The sequence below is a fragment of the Mauremys reevesii genome, linkage group 8, assembly GCF_016161935.1.
Source record: "Mauremys reevesii isolate NIE-2019 linkage group 8, ASM1616193v1, whole genome shotgun sequence".
In the NCBI taxonomy this organism is placed as follows: Eukaryota; Metazoa; Chordata; order Testudines; family Geoemydidae; genus Mauremys; species Mauremys reevesii.
Window position 1 is genome coordinate 29,506,962 of NC_052630.1, and position 10,639 is coordinate 29,517,600.

Consider the following 10,639-nt stretch of genomic DNA (forward strand, 5'->3'; position numbering starts at 1 on the left):
TCAATTCTAGCCAACTATTCCCCAAGCAAGCTCAGAGACGATAGCCAGAAGGCCAACTATAAGCTCACTTAGTTCAAGATATTAATAGTGTCCGGTTAAAAATGTAGGCAAATTGGAGATAGTCCAGCGGAGAGTGACAAAAAATGATAAAAGGCTTAAAAAACTTGATCTATGAGAAAAGGTTGAAAAAACTGGGTTTGTTTAGTCTTGAGAAAGGAAGATTGAGGGGGGACTTGTTAACAGTCTTCAAATACATTTAAGGAGGATGGAGATCAATTGTCCACTGAAGGTAGGACAAGAAGTAATGGCTTAATGTGCAGCAATGGATATTTAGGTTAGATTTTAGGAAAAAAACTTTTAAATTAAAGATAGTTAAATACTGGAACAGACTTCCAAGAGAGGTTGTGAAATACCCATAATTAGCAATCTTAAGAACAGGTTGGACAAACACCTGGCGGGAATGGTCTATGTTCACTTGGTCCTGCCTCAGCACAGGGTGATGGACTAGATGACCTCTTAAGGTCCCTTCCAGTCCTACATTTCTATCCTAGACCAACCATTATCTTGATTCAAGACATGGGAAAGAAAAATCACTTCAGTGGCACTGATGTATCAGCTCCTGCTGCCAGTGGATGGTAGGGAGACATCTATTCTCATCCCCCTGGACCCCTCTGCAATATTTAACACTGCTGATCATGAGATATTGCTGTCCTGCCTGAGAGTGGTGGCAGGAGTTCAAGAGAACATACCAAGATGGTTACAGTCATTCCTAGAAGGACACACCTAAAGAGAAGTGGTGAAAAACTGCACCTCCACTGCTAGAGCCCTCACCTTTGGAATCCTACAAGGATCAGTCCTCTGTCAGATCCTATTCAACAGCCAGTAGATGAACCAATAAGGTGACATAGATTCAAGTGCCAGCAATATGCTGTTCACACACATCTTGACTCATCTTTTGCCATATAACAATACCACTGCTACCCAGTTAGCTTAGTGTTTGGATCAGTTCAGCTCATGGATAGATGAACAGCTAGTTGCAGCTGAAACTGAGCATGATGGACACAAATCTGGTGGGCAGAAAAGAATTTTAGAGAGAGTTTTCAGCCACAGTGCAGTACCCTTTGGTTCAAATTACACACCCAAAATTAATTAATTTGGTCTGTAGTTTAGGAGTGCTTGCTTTCAACTATCTTTAGTTGGCTATGTGACTCCAGCCCATCCTAGCAGATGGTGACCTGTTCTCAGTTCTCATGTAGCCTTTAAAACCTCCTGTGTGGACTACAGCAAGGCAGTGTATGTGAGCATGAAGTCCAATAACTACAGAAGGCTGCAGTGCATCTCCTCAGCATGAAGGTCTATTGCAAGCATGTTAAACTGTCCCCTGCCCTCCACACTAGCTTCCCATAGATTGAGTTAAGTTCAGGGTCTATCCTTATCTCAATGGCATGGACCCAGCATATCTCAAAGGTCAATACCCGGGATAATGACTGGTCAGCATTTTGGATCCTCAGACACACTGGAACTTTTTACCATGAGGGTGAAGTTAGTCTGTGCAGCAGCCAGCAGTCTACACCGCACAGCACTACACTACATAGCCTGTACAATTCCCCTAGTGAGAAAGAAGGAAGAAAGCTACATGTCACAGATGTTAGTTATGTCAACTAATGTGCTGCTGGAAGGTGCCCAGCAATTATCGGGATGAGGGTGGTCTAGAAATGTATGTAGAACTGTATAGCTAGACATGGCAACTCACAATTAAAGTGCAAAACATTTTACTGAGCTGAGATTTCTGTAAACTAGAGTAACTCATTTTTCCGGAAAAATGCAGCCAGTTAAGATTACCCAATCAAGGAACAAGCAGGGCTGGGAGCACTGACACATGCTCTTACATTTGTGTTTTGAGATGAAGTATCTGGACACCCCTTTAATCACAAAAATTTGGAGTGACGTAGTGGGACTTCACTTTGAAACACTCTTTTAAAGGGGCAACATTTGAGGGATAACAGATAACTGGTTCTTTCTGTTTGGTAGCTCCAAACTGACCACCACGTTACTAATGGCATACCACACCAAAGACTTAAACGTTGACCCTAGTTTCTTAAATTGAAACACTTCCATTTCTGAAAGGACTAGATTAAGTTTTTATCTTGTTTCTCTGCTCTTAAATAAAGCAGCATTTTTTTAAAAATAAACTATTGGCAATTTGACTGCCTGACCTCTTCATTTACCTCTATACAGGCAACTGCTTTAGGATCCTCAACCCTTGGAAAGATGAACCAGGTGTGGATAATCAGTCCACAAGCACCTAAGATCTCTGTAAGAACTTTGCTGTCTACCCAAATAGCTTCACTCTGCAAGCAAAGATGGATCTGGATGAAAACCCTTCACACCAGTGTTCTAAGCATCTTTTCAACTTTGGCAGTCTGATTATATAGGCTCTCAATCTTTAGGATTCTGCTGATTTAATTTTTCTATGCTGGGACCCCATAGAAAGTATTAAAAATTAAATATCAGATGGTAAAACAGCTCTTCATGGTCACTGTAGGTTGAATAATTCAAGCTAAGTCAAGTCATTGCTGCTGTATTCTCATCCTTAGAGACCAAAGGTGTGAGAGGCTGAGCACTTTCAGCTCCCATTTGACTTAAATGGGAGCAGAGAGTGTTCAGCACTTGGCCAGAGATCTGCGCCACCTTGCACAATCAGACGTGAAAGAAAGAGGTTTAGCTGCAAGCACTTCCATTCAAGTTGCAGACAGTTTGTACTAGTGACTCAGTCTCAGTAGGCAGATTAACATTCGTCATCTGTGTTCTTGTTATTGAACAAGAAGAGTTGAACTACCCATTTTGAAGACCAGCTTGAAGATCTAAGCTGCAAGTTAACATAAAATCATCTTTATGGATAGGATGGTCCTGCTTTAGTTGGTGCTGGTCCTGCTTTGAGTAGTGGGTTGGACTAGATGACCTCCTGAGGTCTCTTCCAACCCTAATCTTCTATGATTCTGGAGTACCGTTACCAACTTATATCAGTTACTTCAGTTTTAACCCAAGTTTTCGAAAACTGTCTATTTCAATCCTTTTCCTTCATCCCCCAACCCCTACTCTGTTGGGAATGCATTAGAACTCTTTCAAAACCCTGATTTGGCTTTCATTTGAACAGTGTTCCTTGATTAAATGCAGAAATTAAGGGTTTTTTAAAATCTATTCTGAATTTCAATAAAACTTGAATCCAATTTCAGTCTGTTTGCCTCGTAAATCAAGGTAGCATCTGTTCCTAAACCCCAAAAGCCTTAGCCTTAAGGGCAAAGTATTTCAGAATGAATGGACTATCTATCTCCAAAGGATTAGCTATCCTGAGATACACCTTAATCCCTTTATGCAATGCAAGAGCTGCTACAAGTTTAACGTAGTTGGAAATTATCATGGCCAATTTTTATATTTGTCTCCCCTCAGTTTAACTCTAGTTTTTCTCCTTGTCAAGTGAGTTTGACATGTTTAACATGCACCACTTAAACTGAGATTGTTACACCTGGTTAGTGGGTTTATTGGCTGTTTGACAACATTCTGTGTCTAAATTTGACCTTATTGCTTAGCTGCCAACAGCTCCAAAAAGAAACTCATTCTAAGTTGCAATAAGATATGGGCAATTATGCTACCACCAGAACAAATGCCTCAAAGTGATTTCTTAAGTATCTGAGAGGTGAAAGTACTGCAAATAATCATTTGTGTAGCAAACAACATTTTGTACGGGGACATAAGGACAAGCATTTTATCTTTTGTTGAGTGCTGCATGAAGATTGGTGAGAACCTTTTATGCAAATTCTATAGATGCAAATTGAAGAATAGTGGCATGTTACCCAACAGCTTTTCATTATCTGCATTTAAATTACTTTTGAAAAATCTGAAAATAGCCACTTAAAGAATGGACCCTAACAATTTATTAAGGATAATTCTATATGTTCAGAAGAGGTTCAGTCTTCTGAACTATTCAAAAGTCATGTACAGGAAGTCCGTAGATCAGATGTGGTAATCCACATGTACATTGGTGTGATGCTTTCTCAGGATTTCCAGAGCTGTAAGTCACCTTGTTATTTATCTGCTGCAGTGAGAAAGAGATTTGCTGCTTCTGAACTGTGTGCCAGCTCTGACTCTCCGCTCTGTTAGTCAGCCCAACAAACTCCTCATGGCTCTGCTAGTCCTTTCCTTGCACTGAAGGTAACACTTTGTTCCCCCAGTTCCCAAACTTCATGGAAAAGCAGCCTCTGCAGTATCCAGTCCCTGCCACTGGACAGTTACAGAAATATCAAGTCTGATGTCTCTGAAGAGACAGAACACACACTAGCCTGGTGGCTCAGCTGAGGATGCACACCTCACTTTCCTATAACAGCACAGAGATGAATTTATAATGAAACAAGAATAAGTTTAATCAATAAAGAACAGAGATTTAAGTGATACTAAGCACACAGAATAGAAAGAGAAATGGTTACAAACAAAAGTATAATAAGCTTCTAAGAGACCATATGTAACCTTAGTGCGCTCCAATCTTTGTCTAAAGCTGCTTTTTCACTTACAGCTACTTCTGACTATCACCAGCTCACATAGTTGGGGATCCGCCATTCATAGATGCAAAGAACACTGACCTCTTTGTTCCCTTAGCGATGGGTAACAAAGGGGTTTTCTCCCCTTTATTTTATAATCCAGTAAACCTTCGACGTATCCTATTTGTGCTCCAGTGAACGGACCATGCTACTCTCAGTTTGCTTTTCCTGTTGACTCAGATGCAAATATAATTTTCATGGTCTCTGGTTTTAGGCAGACAAGTAAATCAAGATTCCTTTTTTAGACTTGTTTATGAACTCTGCTTCCAAAACAAACCTATTTCCAGAACCCAAACATGATTCGTTACATACCATCTGTACATACCTTGTGCCATGTTATCAGTGACCAGCTTTCATTTGATATTCCACACAACACTCTTTATTAATAAATACCATGATAGCAATGTGTTAGGTGTAGTGAGTGTGTCAGGCCTGGTAGGAGTTAGACAGAGCGCCCTCTGCTAGTTGGCATTGAGGGGTTCTTACGGTCCCCATTGAGTATTCAGCTCCTGTTCACATCAAGAACATGTTTCAACATAGCTGCCCAAGGGCAGTTTATTGGAGTCTTAGTAAGATAAGGTCAGGTCATAATGGCCGTGAGAAACTTCTCACTCACATTTCACATGCAACAAAGTACAGATTTCCCCCACCTGAATTTACATTACACTGAAAATTTGAGACTCTTGGGAAAGTACCTAACCTTTTGTTCATTTATTGGACTCCACCCCCGATTTAAAAATCCTTCCCTATGCTTTTGAGGTAGGTTTGGGGAAAGATTGGCACACACTCAGGGTATGTCTACACTACGGACACCACACCAGCATAGCTATGTCACCGCAGCTGCGTCAGCATAACCCCATAATGCAGCTGCAGCCTAAAGTGACAGAAGGGGTTTTTCCCCCACTGGAATAGGATCATCACCTCCCCCAACAAGAACAGTAGCTACATTGATAGATGCACTCTTTCATTGACATAATTGCATGTGTGCTGGGGGTTAGATTGGCATAGCTATGTCAATTAGGGGTGTAGATTTTTTATAGCTTTCTCAACCTAACTTTTAAGTGTAAGCCAAGCCTCACTGTTGGGTAGGGCTGGATCCCTGCACAGGCAAGATAGGGGAGCACGTAGGGCCCAACAGACAACCATACAGCACACTCACCACAGCCGGGCTGCCTATACTATGGATCCACCTGGATCAGCTGCTGCTCACCACGATAGGAGTCACAGAGCCACTCACTCAAATTTGGTGTGCACAGCATGACAGCCCAGCTGCAGCGAGTGTGTTGTAAGGCTGTTTGTTATTATTCATAAGAAGGTAGGGCCCGATAAATGTATTTTTCCTAGAGGCCCAATGATGAGTTAATCTGGTCCTGCTCTTGGGCACTGCAAATAAGGGATCAATTAAATTTCTTCACATCAGGGTTATCCAGTTTGTTTGTCAGCGGAGTCAGCTAACAATCATCACATTCTAACTAACTGTCTGAAGGTTGCATTTTTGAAAACTCTCTCCCAACGCTGCATATAAACCAAGCTCTTACTTCTTGACTAAATGTGGAGGACTGTCTTTCCCACAGATAGTTTTCAACAACAGGCAATCCATAAAACTGGAGACCATTGCCATATGGCTTATTACGATGAAGGCATGACTCATCTTAATGACTCATTTGGAAATCCAGAGATAGAGTGAGTGAGACCCAGTTAGGTTTGTTCCCATGCAAGCTAGCCTCAGTGAGGCTGTATTTGTTTTGACAAGTTTATACAAAATAATTGTGAAAAACTGAAATTTATGGCTGCACCAGCAACAAGCTCTTATTCTGACCCACAAGCCCTGCACCTCATTTCATGGCAATATCAACATTTGGATCTTGTAAGTAAGAAAGGCCCCACTGCATCTGCTCAGTCAGTCGTGGCCATAAATGAAACACAGAAGTTATTTGGGAAAGACAAGAAAAAATATTTGAGATAAATAATATACTACAGTGAATTTGGATATCTTATACTTTTAGAGTCACATGTCTCATGTATTCTCCACTTTCCAAGGGTACATTGCATCTATATAGATAACATTTCAAATTCTTATAAGACAAAATTGTAGTTTCCTTTCAACCAGGCAATATCATTTTGTCTTTTGCAATCTGAAAGAGCAACATGTTGACATTTGTTTATATAAGGATTGTGCTCCATTTAAGACTTGGAGTATCTAAAATATGTAATGATTTCCACATAAATATAACAGAAAAGGCTAGTTTTAGTTTTATCAAACAAAATTATAACTAAACTCCTTGGAAAACTTGATGCTTGCTTTTCAGTTTTCTGAAAAGCCCTTTTATTAAATCAGGTTTACTTCTGGAGAAGAGTAATCTTGTGTGAAGTGTTTTTAAATGAAGATTTTATAAATAGGTAGATTGCTCTGGACTTAACTTACAATAGAGAACTTGTGACAGGTGGAGAGAGTTATGGTCTGTGAATACCTCAAGCATTTTTTAGAGAAAGTCAGTTTTTAATCACATCTTCTGTGTCAACACTGAATTCAGTTCCAGTGTGTGAAGGAAAGTAATTTAACTTAAGACTGCATCATTCTCTTAAAGCCACTATAAGTTCACAGCAGCCCCAAATAAATCCATGATGCAGCTTCATTTACATTAGCTGTACAGGTAAATGGCAAAATTTTCTACTGTAGTCTAAATTTTCTGAAATGGCAACTAATTCCGGTTGTCAGAATTTCTGAGTATTTAGCCTGACACCTTGGGACCGTTTCAGGAAAGGCTGAGTACCAGCACCTCTCACTGACTTCAAGCTGAACATGAGGATCAGCAAGTCTCAGCTTCAAGTTGAATGGGCAGAAATGGAAACCTTTACATTTAGTTACCAGTTTTGAAAAATACTTGGTTATATTCTTGTTCTGTGCAGGGGGCGAGGGGAAAAGGAGTGGGAATTTAAGCATGGTTCAATAGAAATGCAATCCTTAGTTCAATTGTAAAGCCTGCATTTGTTTAATATAGAACTCTTTGTATCAGCCTCTGGAGTACTCCATTTCCCAGCTCCCATTAGCAGAGGAACAAGCTAGAATTTACAGAGCTGCTTCCTATTCAGCATTTGAAAAGAAAGTTAAATGAGAACATGTTTGAAAGGGAAAAAGGAAGCAATAAAACTTTAAAAAGATATCCACAGGTGTTTTAAACAGGCAATTTCAGAAATATAAACTGCAGCAGAACAGATCAGTTACTTCATATATTTCACCACTAGATGTCCTTGTTTAAGTATAAACAAAACAGTCATTCTGAAAGCTTGTAATGCAATAGCCATGAATGGGTATAATCTCATTACTGTGATTATTATGATGACTGGGTAGGAGGAACAAGTAGGGACGTACAGAGTCTGGAGATTTGCTGCGCCCCTGCACAAGGTTAATTTGCTATCTGCCCAATTCCACCAAGTCAGGTAGCTAGGAACAATGTGATTTTTGTGCTAATATAAATCAAGAACGAATCACACTGGCCTTAAAAAGCATCGTTCATAGCATATGCTGCCCAGTTTCCCCTCCCAATGCTGCTAATAGTACCTTAAACCTGAATGGTGGCATTCCCTTCCAGGCTTGGACTTAGTTTAAATCAATTCTGCCAAAAGTTCTAGTGCATGATTTGGGCTATACCTCAATAGTGTCTTCATGTGCTAATTCAGCTTGGTTTCAGCTGTGACTTAAATGAAGAGTCCAACTCACATCCTCCACATAAAGGTGAGTGTGCACTGATCTGCCACACCACTAAGCCTTCATGAAAGCTCTGGTGCCTCCCTACGTGAGCTTTTTGTGCTCTCTCTCACATGAGAGAATGTCTGCCTGCCCATCATATGCTGGCTGTGACCTTCTGAAAGGACAGGCTATGTTTCTCCCATTAGGTATTTACAGTCAAATGCTAACAGTTAAATGTTGAAGAGTGAGGGAAGTGGGCATCAACTTTACCCACCAACACCCAAAAACATCTCATTTAAGCTTACCTTTAGTGTTAAAGTCAGAAATTGAGGAGTTAACAAGGGTTTCAGAAAGACAGAGTTTCTGCTTCACCCTTACGATAAAAGTAAGTAGAAGTATTCTGTATTATCTGCTCACTGTCTCAGCATGCACTAGCATCTCACGTATTTATTGGCTCAGTCATAACAGGCCTGAAATAGATGCTAAAAGCACCTTGCAAAGTTAGGGCTTTTGATACTACTTGCTAATTGGAGGAAAACATAGTTTATATTAATTATGTCTTAGGCTTGTTATTGACTGAGCCTTTGGATTAAGATTTAATCATCACATTTATATCTATTCAAATGCCATGTGGGAGAGTATAAAATTTAGGTATCACAAGCTAATAAAATTAAACAGCAGCTATATCCCTGCTATGAATTCTCTAAGGTCATCAAAAACCATGGGAGAATGTTTAAATTGTATAGAAACCTATTGGTTTCATTATAATTATTATAGGACATTTGTTTGAGTTGAGGATGTTTTCACTCTTTTCTCTTATGTGAATTCATTTGATTCAAATTAAAGCTATTTAAACTGGGCTGGTACAGGGTTTGCATTTCCTCCCCGAACCAGTGTATGTCCTAGCCTTAAGGAAATTGTTACAGTTAAGCATTTCAGTTCCATGAAACACATTTTTAATAGAAAAAAAATTCTCATTAACTAAGACAAACAGCCTTATCTTCACACCCTTTAAGTTAGAAATAAAATAACCTGTGACCCTTGAATTCAAGTGAATAAACTTCTACTACAACAGAAGGGCGGAGACAATCCTTTTTCTTTGCTCCTTGTTCTAGTGAAGAACTGCTCATGTATATTTACAAAACATAAAAAGTAGAATTGGTAAGTAAGGCTTACATAGAGCTCTTTGAAAATTTCAGTTATGATGACTGAGCATTCCCTTTTAGGAGACCATCAGTCTTGCTTAACCTTTGCAGAAGGGCAACTTTCAGAAGAGGATACTGCAGTTAATAAGGCCATTGCTGATCATGTTTAGGTACTCCTTTGCTGATCCTATAAAGTAAGGGACATCTGACATGAGTCTGCTCTCACCTCTGCTCCAATAGCAAAGGCCAGTAGACTACTACATAGGGAAGCTCACATCCGCATTTCACCAAGCACTGTCTTGTTAGTTGAAGAACATGCCTTTGTTCTTTTTAAGCTGAAGGGGAGACCAAACAATGAACTTTTTGCTTCAATGGAGTCTAAGGAAGGGATGAAGGACATGTCTAACTACTCACACATAGTAATGCAATTAGTTATACAGTACACTACTTAACAGCACTGTATTGCACAGGCACTCTGCCACCTTGCTTATATGCAATCACAAAAGTTAAGCTAAGGGATGCTACCAAGTAAACTTGAAGTTTCACGTTGCATTTTGATTGGCTTCAAGCAGCTTAAACTAATAGAACTTATTGCTTATTTGAATGAATTCTCTTTTAGGGACATAGGAAAGCTCTTCAACCTAAATTTGGAATCCACTAAGATTCTGAAACCAGTAAAAACCTGTTATACCAGTTACAAGAAAAGGAAGAACGTGCTGAAGTGTGAAGGAAAATTTCTATACAAGTATTCATGTTTAATGTACAAAGCATCCACATAAGCCAGGCAAGCTTTTGGAGCAGAGAGTTCTTCCACCTCTTATAGAGATCTGGTGAAGATAGTGATTTGAGTGAAAACTAGATTTCTGGCAATTGTAGCAAGAATAGTCATAAATGTTAACAGTATTGACTACACATGATGCTTGCCAGTGTTGGAAGTAGGGAAGACATGGCAGTTGGGAGGCAGGATCTGGCAGCTCTGGACTCCAATACCTTTTTAAGAGTCTGTGGATGATTGAACTTTTGTTAAGACAGCCTGCTGCCCTGTACTTGTTCATGGAATGACTGATCACTTCGGGGACAATTTAAGCTTGCTTTTCAGAACCCACTTTTCTTCATTTTACAACATTTTGGCTAGGGAACCACGTACCCCTTTTCAGTAAGATGTCTTTGTTTGGTGTTTTTGTTATTTTATGTGCTGTTTTGTCTCA